This window comes from Cetorhinus maximus, chromosome 7, assembly GCF_964194155.1.
Source record: "Cetorhinus maximus chromosome 7, sCetMax3.hap1.1, whole genome shotgun sequence".
In the NCBI taxonomy this organism is placed as follows: domain Eukaryota; kingdom Metazoa; phylum Chordata; class Chondrichthyes; order Lamniformes; family Cetorhinidae; genus Cetorhinus; species Cetorhinus maximus.
Window position 1 is genome coordinate 81,169,083 of NC_135885.1, and position 13,336 is coordinate 81,182,418.

Here is a 13,336-nt window from a genome sequence, read left to right on the forward strand (position 1 = left end):
CTACCAAACGGTATCCAACACCCCACAACAATCACCTCTCATTCTTCTAAACTCCACTGGGTATAGGCCCAACATGTTCAACCTTTCTTCATAAGATAGGCCCTTCATCCCAGGAATCAGTTGAGAGACTCTTCTCTGAACTATTTCCAAGGCAATTATATCCTTTTTCAAATAAGGAGACCAAAACTATGTACAGATGCTCCAGATGTGGTCTCACCACAGCCCTGTACAGCTGCAGTAAAATTTCCCTACTTCTATATTCTATTCCCCTTGCAATAAATTCCAACATTCCATTTGCCTTCCTAATCACTTGCTGTACCTGATCCATGTACCAGGACACCCAGATCCCTCTGTACCACCGAGTTCTGTAATCTCTCTCCTTTTAAATGGTATACTGCTTTTCTATTCTCCCTGCCAAAGTTCACATGTTCCCACAATTCTCTCATATTCTACTTTCTCCCTCTATTTTTTTTAAGTCATTCTTTGCTGATTCTTGGTTCAGAATTTTTCCATCGGCGTGCAGGGGGCAGGACCCGACGTCACCACGTGCCATCGCGATATTTTGCTGGGCAGACACATGACGATGTCCGTTGCTTGGCCGCCAGTCATTAGCGGGCAATTAAGGTAGTTGAGGCTCCAATTGTGCTGGATTTTAAGACGCCTGTGCAATATTCGGCTCGTCGCATGGGCGCAACAGGCTTTCGGCTATCTGAAGCTTTAATGATCCTCATCCACGGACGGGAAAGAGGGATCATTGATTTTGAAAATCCAGATATTTAATAGTTAGTGCTCAGCAATTATTGAAAGTTTCGTGTGTGAGGTGGAGAAGTCTCAAATGCATAGCAGCTGCTTGGACTGCACTCATTACCTTCAGGTCAGCATTTTTCAGTAAGGATTTGTTTTGGGACCTGTAGGTTTTAACAAGCCTCCCTGAGCCTGGGAATGGGAGGTGATCTCTCCACTGGAGGTACCTCATTTGAGGAGGAAGGGAGGGCTAGAAGGGGGAGGAGGCCAGGAGTCCACATTCAGCCTCCAGGGGAGCCACCTTTGGGAGCTCAGGCGCAGGCACAAGGGATGCAAGGTCAAGAGGTAGTCCAAGGCGCAAGGGGCCACAGCAGATGCCACTATCCTGCTGCCAGGGTATACAGAGCGCAAAGCACCTACCTCAATATATCTGAGGCGCAGTGCTGAAGGAGGCTCCGTCTCCCAAGGGAGACAGTCAACTATACCTGTCAGATGAATGGTCATGAGATATCAGTCAACTGTGTGGGTGGACACCCCATGCTCATCTCTCTAAAGGTCGCAGCTATCCTCAACTTCTATGCCTCCGCCTCTTTCCAGGGCTCAGTGGGTGATCTCTGCAGTGTCTCCCAATCGGTTGTCCATACTTGTGTCAAGCAGGTGACAAACGCTCTGGCGCGCACTGATCTTCATCCACTACCGCTGGGATGAGGCAAGCCAGACACAGCAAGCCAGATGCTTTGCGGTGACTGGTGGCTTCCCCCGCGTCCAGGGTACAAAAGACTGCACACATGTGGCCATAAAGGCGCCAGCAGGTGAGCCCGGTGCCTTCGTCAACAGGAAGGGCTTCCACTCCATGAATGTGCAGGTAGTGTGTGATCACAGGATCCAGATTTTACAAGTCTGTGCAAGGTACCCAGACAGTTCCCACGATGCCTACATCCTCAGACACTCCCAGGTGCCGGGGCTCTTCAGTGCTCCAGCCCAGCTGGATGGATGGCTGCTGGGTGACAAGGGCTATCCCCTCAGAAGGTGGCTCATGACGCCTCTCTGCCACCCAAGAACAGAGGCTGACCAGCGGTATAATAGAAGTCACGCCTCCACAAGGACTGTGGTGGAGAGTGCCATCGGTCTTCTCAAAATGCACTTCAGATGCCTGGACCATTCTGGGGGCGCATTCCAGTACCCCCCAGATCGAGTGTCACTTGTAGTGGTTGCATGCTCTGCACAATCTAGCTCTGCACAGTAGGGACGCTGTGGATGAAGAAGCTGTAGACGGAGTGGCTGAGGCTGAGCACGATGAGTCCAGCAGTGAGTCCGAGGATGAGCACGCACAAGGAAATGCTGAGGGGGCACCCACTGACCCGGGCATGCTCCAGGCAGGCCGGGATACCCAGGATGCTCTAATCCAAGGAACCTTTAGCTAGCACAGCACATATGGATCTGAAACACAAGCCTGGCATGTATCCTCCATCCTGGAGACCTCATCTGTCTGGATAGGAGGATTAGCGATGGGCGCAGTCAATAAATCTAAAAGACACACTAATCAGCCATCAAATCTCAGGAATCCATGCACCATTCCAAATAAAGAGGCACTCACAGCCATTTGAGACGACATAAATTTAATATTGTAACCAAAGCCTCTTCACATAACAGAAATAAAAATGTATTGGACTACTCACAAAGTGCTAAACAACTCTTGTGGGGGGGGCAACAGAAAACCACCAGTGATGAACCTGGGGTGTGCCTCTATGGTGCCTTCATCTTTTGTTTGTGGGTGCTACATCATGGTGGTGCCCTGTTGTGAGACAGCCTGCTCTCTCTGATGTCCTGTTGGCCTCGATGACCTTGGCGGACGTCCTCTGGCTCGTCAAGCCTGTGATGGACCCGCCTGGAAGGGAGCTGCCAGCTACTCAGCTGGCATCTCCCCAGTCATCGCAGCCTCATTGGGTGTCACGGTCACTGGCAGAGGGGTGGAGGAGCTGCTGCCCTCATCTGCAGTGCCCTGAGAGGTGCCAGCAGAGACGACAGTCAGCTGCTCCACCGACGTGAGGTCCATTTGGCCCTCCCTGCTCACCGTAGATGGATGGGCACCGAGGTGAGATACCTGGTGGCCAAACCACCACCCACATGGGCACTGACCAGACGAGGTCAATGCCCCTGTGAGGGTGTGCAGGTCCAAGCGCAACCCCAGGAACCCCTGATCCTGTCCCTGGAGCTGCCTCTCCATGAGAGTCGCCAATCTCTCCATGGAGGAAGCTTGGCACTCAGCCATGATGCTCAATGCATCGGCCACAGCCCGTGTAGACTCCTCCACCACTGACACCAAGCCAAGCACAGCCTCATGTATCTCCACCAGATGTTCCCGAACACCTGGCCGCATGTCAGCACTTGGCTGCATCGCCCACGACTCCAGAGGCTCATCATCTGCCATAGACTGGGCATCTGCCGGAGCCCCTTCAGTCCTCCGACTGCAGGTGCCATCAGCACTCTGTCTCCGCTAGCTCCTCCAGGGACTGTGAAGTGCCCTCACCGCTGTGACCCGGGACACTAGCCAAAGATATGATGCCCACCGAGGTGCCAGTATCTGCGCTGGTGCCTGCCTGGCAGAGATGGTGTGACGCTTATAATGGTGCAACTTCATGCCCCTCAGGTGTCAGAGGGGGCCCCAGCTGCTCCGGGTCCCAGACCCGCGCCGCTGATGCTGAAAGGAAGAGTAAGGACATTCGATCAATTAGCCTGCAGGCAATGTCAATGTACATGCCTGTCCCCCGGATCATCAAGTGCTCATCATTCCACACGGACTGGGCAAGCCATGTTGGTAACGTCACTTACTGAACAATCAGCAATAGCATGGATGTTGGGAGGCTACTGGTGATGTGAGTGCTGGCCATACATACCTGCCTGTGGAACCCCAACCTCTCCAGCTCCAGTGGACCTGGGCACGTGCTGCCTCTCCAGGTCCAGTGCCTCCTGCTCACAGTGGCTGAGCATCAAGATCTGGGCTAGCCCACCGCCAGTCCTCAGCCGCTTGGTGCTGTTATGAAAATTCTTCTTCTGCAAATGAAAAAATTGCATTGATAAGTGACACTTGTACCGTCAATCTCCTCGCAGCCGGCCCACCCCAAGCCCAGTTGGCCATTGCAGGTCTGCAGTGCATCTTTTCCCCGCTGGTGGCTGGCACTCACACAAATATGCCTGGTGTGTCCTTTCCCCCGCCCATATGCTGCCTTCATCATAGTTGGGTGCACACAGTTGTACCAGCTGTTGCAAGGAGGCACTATGACGTGGAGCGCAGAGGGCAGCACATCCATCTGTGCCACAGGACCTTGAAGATCTCCTCACACCATGTCATCACCCTGACTTCCACATGTCGCGGAGTGCAACCAGTGCGCCTGGGCGTAGCTCCTCCAGGTTGAACCCACCACAGTCATGCGGGTGCAGAACCCATCTCATCTCAACCCTCTCATGCTGACGAACACATAGGCAATCTCTGGTGGGTCGTCCAGCTAAGGACACATGTCGTCACTAACTCATTGCACTCAGGCCACTCAGACATGGGTGGTCTGCCAGCGGGGGAGAAGGTTGCATGATGGGCGCAGTGCACGATGCCAACATGCTACTCACCCTACCCGTGAGCAGCAGGTCATTGAAGTGCTTGCGGCACTGGGTCCACGAGCGCTGGATCACGTCGTGGGAGCTCACGACCTCTGCAACCTCCTCCCATGTACGCTTGGTCAAGTGGGGTGGCCTCCTCCTCCTGTCCTCGGGGACAAGAACATCCCACCGTGCTGCCAACTCCTTGAGGAGGGCAGCAAGGCACTCGTCGGAAAACCTGGGCGTACACTGGCCACCTGCCCTACATTCCTGCATGGCTCTTTCAGGTTTGCCTTGCCCCAACCTCTGGCCATGTACAGCAGCCTTGGTGCGGCTGCAGCTTGGCCTTTAAACAGGCTGCTGGGTCACCATTGGACCTGGTGGCGATTGCCGTTCCGCCTGCACCCGTACACTCCTGCCATCCCCGGGAGTCACCAAACACGCTGGGCGGGCCTGAATTGGCCTGCCTGCGCAAAATGGCGGCGCGGTCCTGGTCACCGCACCCACCAGCACCCACTTCCGCACTCCCCGCCCGATATGGAGAAAGGTCTCCCCTTAAAATCTGTTCAATTTTCTGACCTACCGCTAATCTTTACAGATTTGTACAGTGTTTCAATTTGATGCTCTGCATAACTTCCTTATGTAGCCACTGATGATGCATCTTTCTAGAGTTTTTCTTACTCACTGGAATAAATCTTTTCTGAGTTATTAAATATTTCCTTAAAAGTCTGCCACTGCATCTCTACTGTCCTACCTTTTAATAGTTTCCCAGTACACTCTGCCTTCATGCCTATATAATTACATTTATTTAGGCTTAAAACACTAGTCTTATACCACACACTTCTCACCTTCAAACTGAATGTAAAGTTCTTTCATGTTATGATTGCTGTTGCCTAGAGGCTCCTTTACCATGAGGTTATTAATTAAGATAAAAGCAAAAAACTGCGGATGCTGGAAATCCAAAACAAAAACAAAAATACCTGGAAAAACTCAGCAGGTCTGGCAGCATCTGCGGAGAGGAACACAGTTAACGTTTCGAGTCCGAATGACCCTTCAACAGAACTAAGTAAAAATAGAAAAGAGGTGAAATATAAGCTGGTTTAAGGGGGGGTGGGACAAGTAGAGCTGGATAAAGGGCCAGTGATAGGTGGAGATAACCAAAAGATGTCACAGACAAAAGGACAAAGAGGTGTTGAAGGTGGTGATATTATCTAAGGAATGTGCTAATTAAGGGCAGAAAGCAGGACAAGCAAGGTACAGATAGCCCTAGTGGGGGTGGGGTGGGGTGAAGGAATCAAAAAAGGCTAAAAGGTAGAGATAAAACAATGGATGGAAATACATTTAAAAATAATGGAAATAGGTGGGAAAAGAAAAATCTACATAAATTATTGGAAAAAAAAGGGGTGGGGGGGAAATTGGAAAGGGTTTGGGGATGGAGGAGAGAGTTCATGATCTAAAATAGTTGAACTCAATATTTAGACCGGAAGGCTGTAAAGTGCCTAGTCGGAAGATGAGGTGCTGTTCCTCCAGTTTGCGTTGAGCTTCACTGGAACAATGCAGCAAGCCAAGGACGGACATGTGGGCATGAGAGCAGGGTGGAGTGTTGAAATGGCAAGCGACCGGGAGATCTGGGTGATGCTTGCAGAAGGTGTTCTGCAAAGCGGTCACCCAGTCTGCGTTTGGTCTCTCCAATGTAGAGGAAACCGCATTGGGAGCAACGAATGCAGTAGACTAAATTGAGGTAAGTGCAAATGAAATGCTGCTTCACTTGAAAGGAGTGTTTGGGCCCTTGGACGGTGAAGAGAGGGGAAGTGAAGGGGCAGGTGTTACACCTTCTGTGGTTGCATGGGAAGGTGCCATGGGAGGGGGTTGAGGTGTAGGGGGTGATGGAGGAGTGGACCAGGGTGTCCCGGAGGGAACGATCCCTGCGGAATGCCGCCAGCGGGGTGAAGGGAAGATGTGTTTTGTGGTGACATCATGCTGGAGTTGGCGGAAATGGCGGAGGTTGATCCTTTGAATGCGGAGGCTGATGGGGTGATAAGTGAGGACAAGGGGGACCCTATCATGTTTCTGGGAGGGAGAGGAAGGTGTGAGGGCGGATGCGCGGGAGATGGGCCGGACACGGTTGAGGGCCCTGTCAACCACCGCGGGTGGAAAACCTTAGTTAAGGAAGAAGGAAGACATGGCAGAGGAACTGTAATTAAACCTGTCTCATTGCATATTACCAATTCTAGAACAACTTGTTCTCTGGTTGGCTCTAGAATGTACTGCTCTAAGAAATTGTTCCAAATCCATTCTAATGAACTAATTTTCCGGTGTACCTTTGCCAACCTGATTCACGCAATCTACCTGTAGATTAAAGTCACCCATGATTTTTTTTTTTGACATGTCAACATTCACTTTATTTAGAAAAATTAGCTTACAAGGACAACCCAAAAGCAGCAATGGTCTCAGACATGTCACTGTGTATACACTTCTGTGATATCTCTGTATTTCCATCAGGTGCCTTATAGTTAACTATGGGAGGAGTAAAACTACATCCTGTAACTCCAATGGAAACAGCCCTTGGTCCTGTTTCATGGCAGTCTGGAACAACTCCTCTGATTCGAGCTGCAGTTCCTGCAGGGCCTGCTGCTGTGCCTCAATCACGGACTAGATCATTTCAACTTCCTTTTTATCTTCTTTCTGCTTATACCATGGCCACTCCTTCATCCAAAATGCTCGCCTCTCGATCTCTTCCAATGTCAGCTTGGGAGGATCTCGGACTCTGGATTCATCAAGGAACTTAGTTGGAGTGATTAAATCTTCAATCGGGATTAGCTCTGGAGGAACACATAGAACCATAGAATACTACAGCACAGAAAAACAGGCCATTCGGCCCTTCTAGTCTGTGCCGAAATATTATTCCACTAGTCCCATTGACCTGCACCCAGTCCATAACCCTCCAGACCTCTCCCTTCCATGTATCTATCCAATTTACTCTTAAAACTTAAGAGTGAGCCCGCATTTACCACGTCAGATGGCAGCTCGTTCCACACTCTCACCACTCTCTGAGTGAAGAAGTTCCCCCCTAATGTTCCCCCTAAACCTTTCCCCTTTCACCCTAAAGCCATGTCCTCTCGTGTTTATCTCTCCTAATCTAAGTGGAAAGAGCCTATTCACATTTACTCTGTCTATACCCCTCATAATTTTGTAAACTTCTATCAAATCTCCCCTCATTCTTCTATGCTCCAAGGAATAAAGTCCTAACCTGTTTAATCTTTCCCTGTAACTCAACTCCTGAAGACCCGGCAACATCCTAGTAAATTTTCTCTGCACTCTTTCAATCTTACTGATATCCTTCCTGTAGTTAGGCGACCAGAACTGCAAACAATACTCCAAAGTTGGCCTCACCAATGTCTTATACAACCTCACCATAACATCCCAAATCCTATACTCAATACTTTGATTTATGAAGGCCAGTATGCCAAAAGCTTTCTTTACAACCCTGCCTACCTGTGACACCACTTTCAGGGAATTATGTATCTGAACTCCCAGATCCCTTTGTTCCTCCGCACTCCTCAGTGCCCTACCATTTACTGTGAATGTCCTACCTTGGTTTGTCCTTCCAAAATGCAACACCTCACATTTCTGCATTAAATTCCATCTGCCATTTTCTAGCCCATTTTTCCAGTTGGTCCAGATCCCTCTGCAAGCTTTGAAAGCCTTCCTCGCTGTCTACAACGCCTCCAATCTTAGCGTCATCAGCAAACTTGCTGATCCAATTTACCACATTATCATCCAGATCATTGATGTAGACAACAAACAACAATGGTCCCAGCACAGATCCCTGAGGCACACCACTAGTCACAGGCCTCCAGTCTGAGAAGCAATCATCCACTACCACTCTCTGTCTTCTCCCACACAGCCAATTTCGAATCCAGTTTACAACCTCTCCATGGATACCAAGTGTCTGAACCTTCTGAACTAACCTCCCATGTGGGACCTTGTCAAAGGCCTTACTAAAGTCCATGTAGACAACACCCACAGCCTTTCCTTCATCTACTTGCTTGGTAACCTCCTCGAAAAACTCTACAAGGTTCGTTAAACACGACCTACCACGCACAAAGCCATGCTGACTATCCTTAATCAGCCCTTGGCTGTCCAAATAATTGTATATCCGATCTCTCAGAACACCTTCCAATAATTTACCTACTACTGACGTCAGGCTCACTGGCCTGTAATTACCTGGTTTACTTTTGGAGCCTTTTTTAAACAACGGAACTGAGCTACCCTCCAATCCTCCGGCACCTCACCTGTGGCTAAGGACATTTTAAATATTTCTGCCAGGGCCCCTGCAATTTCTACACTAGTCTCCCTCAAGGTCCAAGGGAATATCATGTCAGGCCCAGGGGATTTATCTACCTTTATTCGCTATAAGGCAGCAAGCACCTCCTCCTCTTTAATCTCTATATGTTCCATGACACTACTGCTTGTTTTCCTTCCTTCCTTATACACTATGCCAGTTTCCTGAGTAAATACTGATGCAAAAAAACTATTTAAGATCTCCCCCATCTCGTGAGGCTCCACACATAGACAACCACTCTGATCTTCAAGGGGACCAATTGTGTCCCTTACTATCCTTTTACTCTTAATATACTTGTAGAAACCCTTCGGGTTTACCTTCACATTATCTGCCAAAGCAACCTCGTGTCTTCTTTTTGCCTTCCTGATTTCCTTTTTTAGTATTTTCTTACATTTTCTATACTCTACAAGTACCTCATTTGCTCCTTGTTGCCTATACCTGCTATACACCTCTATCTTCTTCTTAACTAGATCACCAATATCCCTTAAAAACCAAGGTTCCCTATGCCTGTTAACTTTGCCTTTAATCCTGACAGGAACATGCAAATTCTGCACTCTCAAAATTTCGCCTTTGAATGCCTTCCACTTACTGAACACATCCTTGCCAGAAAACAACTTATCCCAATCCACTCTTCCTATATCCTTTCTCATTTCCACAAAATTGGCCTTTCTCCAATTTAGAATCTCAACTCGAGGACCAGACCTATCCTTATCCATAATCAGCTTAAAACTAATGACATTGTGGTCACTGGACCCAAAATGTTCACCCACACATACTTCTGTCACCTGACCTGTCTGGTTCCCTAATAGGAGATCAAGTATTGCATGCTCTCTCGTTGGTACCTCTATATATTGATTTAGAAAACTTTCCTGAACACATTTGACAAACTCCAAGCCATCCAGCCCTTTTACAATATGGGAGTCCCAGTCAATATGTGGAAAGTTAAAATCTCCTACTATCACAATTTTCTGTTTCTTACATCGGTCTGCTATCTCTCTACAGATTTGCTCCTCCAATTGTCTCTGACTATTGGGCGGTCTATAATACAACCCTATTAGTGTGGTCACACCTACCCGTTCCTCAGCTCCACCCATATGGCCTCTGTAGATGAGCCCTCCGGGCTGACCTGTCTACGCACAGCTGTGATATTTTCCCTGACTAGTAATGCCACTCCTCCCCCTTTCATCCCTCCTCCTCTATCACGTCTGAAATAACAGAACGCCGGAACATTGAGCTGCCAGTCCTGCCCCTCCTGCAACCAAGTCTCACTAATAGCAATAATGTCGTAATCCCACGTGCCAATCCACGCCCTAAGCTCATCTGCCTTTCCGACAATACTCCTTGCATTGAAATAGATGCACCTGAGAACATTTCTATCACGTACAAACCTTTGATTTCTGTCTATACATGCATTCCTCACTTGACCTTTATCCTCCTCCACCTCACTATCTGCTCTAACACTCTGGTTCCCCTCCCCTTGCAAATCTAGTTTAAACCCCCCGGAGCAGCACTAGCAAACCTCCCCGCAAGGATGTTAGTCCCCCTCCAGTTCAGGTGTAAACCATCCCGTCAGAACAGGCCCCACCTTCCCTGGAACAGAGCCCAATTGTCCAGAAACATGAAGCCCTCCCTCCTGCACCATCTCCTTAGCCATGTATGTAGCTTCATTATCTTCCTATTTCTAGCCTCACTAGCACGTGGCATGGGTAGCACTCCTGAGATTGCAACCCTGGACGTCCTGTCCTTTAACTTTGCACCTAACTCCCTAAGCTCTCTTTGCAGAACCTCCTCCTCCTTCCTATCCACGTCATTGGTCCCTACATGGACCATGACATCTGGCTGCTCATCAACCCTCCTGAGAATACTGAGAACTCGATCCGAGATATCGCAGACCCTGGCACCAGGGAGGCAACAGACCATCCGGGATTCTCGATCTCTCCCACAGAACCTCCTATCTGTCCCCCTAACTATCAAATCCCCTATCACTACTGCTCTCCACTTTTCCCTCCTTCCTTTCTGAGCTGAGGGTCCAGTCTCGGTGCCAGAGACGCGACCACTACAACTTGTCCCTGGTAGGTCGTCCCCACCAACAGTATCCAAAACGGTATACCTATTGTTGATGGGAACGGCCACAGGGGTGCTCTGCTCTTTCTGTCTATTCCCCTTCCCTCTCCTGACATTCACCCAGCTGCCTGCCTCTTGACTTTTATGGGTGACTGTCTCCCTGAAACTCCTGTCTATTACTGCCTCTGCCTCCGGAATGATCCGAAGTTTATCCAGCTCCAGCTCCAGTTCCCTAAGTCAGTTTCTCAGGAGCTGCAGCTGGATGCATCTTTTGCAGGTGTAGTCATCAGGGACAATTGTGCTGTCCCAGATTTCCCACATGCTGCACTCGGAGTACTCGACTGCCCTAACTGCTGCCTCCATTACCTACTCCTAATTTAATTAAAGGAACTTACCTCACTGGGAGCAAGCTCATCCTCAGCCTCTGCTCGCCAAAGCCTCTCGAGCCAAAGCCTCAAAGCTCCACTCCTTCACTGGGCCACTCACACACTGGCCGCTCCTCTTCAGCTTCCGCTCCTCTTCAGCTTCCCCTCCTTTTATTTTCAATCTCTCAATCACCTCTCCTCTCGCGCTGTTTTCAATCTCCCGACTGACTCTCCTCTCGCGTTGTTTTCAATCTCTCAACTGACTCTCCTCTCGTGCTGTTTTCAATCTCCCAATCACCTCTCCTCTCGCGTTGTTTTCAGTCTCCCATTCCAATTTCTTCAGTCTTTTTCTCAGACGGTCTCTCACGGCCTGTTTTCTCCTGGGATCCACTTTCTTCTTTTGCTTAGGTTCAGCTCTCATTGGTAAGGATTCTCTGAGTGCCAACAGGGACATCTGCCAGTGACTATATCGAACAGAAGCATTCCGCACTGTACGAGGTATCAGGCCGAGGGCCGGTCGGACTATCCAGGACATGTCCATTGTGCAGAGTCGCCATCTCCTTGTCCCACACTCCTTCGGTCTCTCGCTACCCCTTTCACCAACACACTCTCAACTTCTCCCTGGTCCTGATCTCCTTTCTTACCTTTCTTACATGCCCCATTTATTTCTTCCTGTAAATTCTGTCCTACAGCGTAACTATTAGGGGGCCTGTAAGCTATTCCTGCAAGTGACCTCTTTCCTATTTCTTATCCCTACCCAAACTGGTTCCACATCTTGCTCTTTCCAGCTAAGTTCATCTCTCTAAGGTCATCCTTAATTAACAGCCCACCTATTCCTAGATTCCTATTTTTTTCAAAATGTCAAATACCCCTCTATTCAGGTCCCAGCCTTGGTCACTCTGCAACCATGTCTCTGTAATGGCTATCAGGTCATACATATTTATTTCTATCAGTGCCAACAATTCATCTATTTTGTTACAAAAGCTGCATGCATTCAGATACAAAGACTTCAACTCTATTATTTTTGCCATCTCTGGCCTTATCTGCTGATGACTCTTAAGTTTATAAACTCTGTTCCTTCCTGCCATACTCTGATTTTCATTACCCTAATCTCTGCACTGCTTTTTACCTTGTCCTTTCCCTATAATTTACAACATCCCTCTGACATGATCCCTTTCACCCACTATTTAGTTTACAGCCCTCTCGACTGCCCTAGTTATATGACTCGCTATTACGCTGGTCCCAGGACAGTCCAGGTGAAGGTCAGCCCAAAGAAGGTAAAAGTGGAGGAACCTTTATTCCCAGTTTTGATGCCAGTGCCCCATGAATTGAAACCCATTTCTCCCCCACCAATCTTTGAGCCACACATTCATCTCTCTAATCTTATTTACCTTCCTCCAATTTGCTCGTGGCTCAGGTAATAACCCAGTGATTATTACCATTGAGTTTCTGCTTACTAATTTAGCCATTAGCCGCTCATAATCTCTAAGCAGAACTCCTTTCCTAGTCCTATCTATGTGTCATTGGCACCCACATGGACCACAACAGCTGGATCCTACCCCCTCTCACTGCATATTCCTCTCCAGCCCTACATAGATATCCTGAATCTTGGCACTGGGCAGGCAACACAGCCTTCTGAACTCTCGCTCCTTGCTGCAGAGAACTGTGTCTATCCCCCTCACTATAAAGTCCCCTACTACCACAATATTCCTATTTATCCCTCCCATTTGAATGGCTTCCTGTACCACAGTGCCATGCTCAGTTCACTCATCCAACTTGCAGCCCCCACTCTCATCCACACAAGCTGCAGGAACCTCAAACCTGTTGGACAATTCAAAGGACTGAGGTTCGTCCACTTCTACCTTCTTGAGCCCCTTACCTGCCTCATGTGCAGTCACACCCTCCTATCCCTGACCACTGACCCAGTCACATGACCCTATCCTAAGGGTGTGACTGCCTTCTGGAGCAAATAACAAAATTTTACGGCCCCATCATGGCAGGGACCGGGCTGTAAAATTCAGCAAGCCGTTCAAAAGTCCATTGACTTCGGTGGGGCCTGAAAATCCTGCCGGCGGGAGGGGTAATAAAATTCCGCCCAAAAATGTCCAGGTAAATTTCCCCCTCCCTGATGCATCGCAGTGTCTGTAGCTCGTGTTCGGTGTAGGTTGTGTTGGACAGTCTAAAGTTAAACTCATCTAGATATTTTAGAAACCCTAGATGTGAA

At 48.9% G+C, this 13,336-nt stretch overlaps 1 pseudogene; it reads right to left on the bottom strand.

Annotated features, from left to right (window-relative positions):
* Nucleotides 1-6,797: 6,797 nt before the first annotated feature.
* LOC144682483 (large ribosomal subunit protein mL40-like) lies at nucleotides 6,798-11,742 on the bottom strand (annotated as a pseudogene).
* Between the last annotated feature and the right edge of the window lie 1,594 nt (nucleotides 11,743-13,336).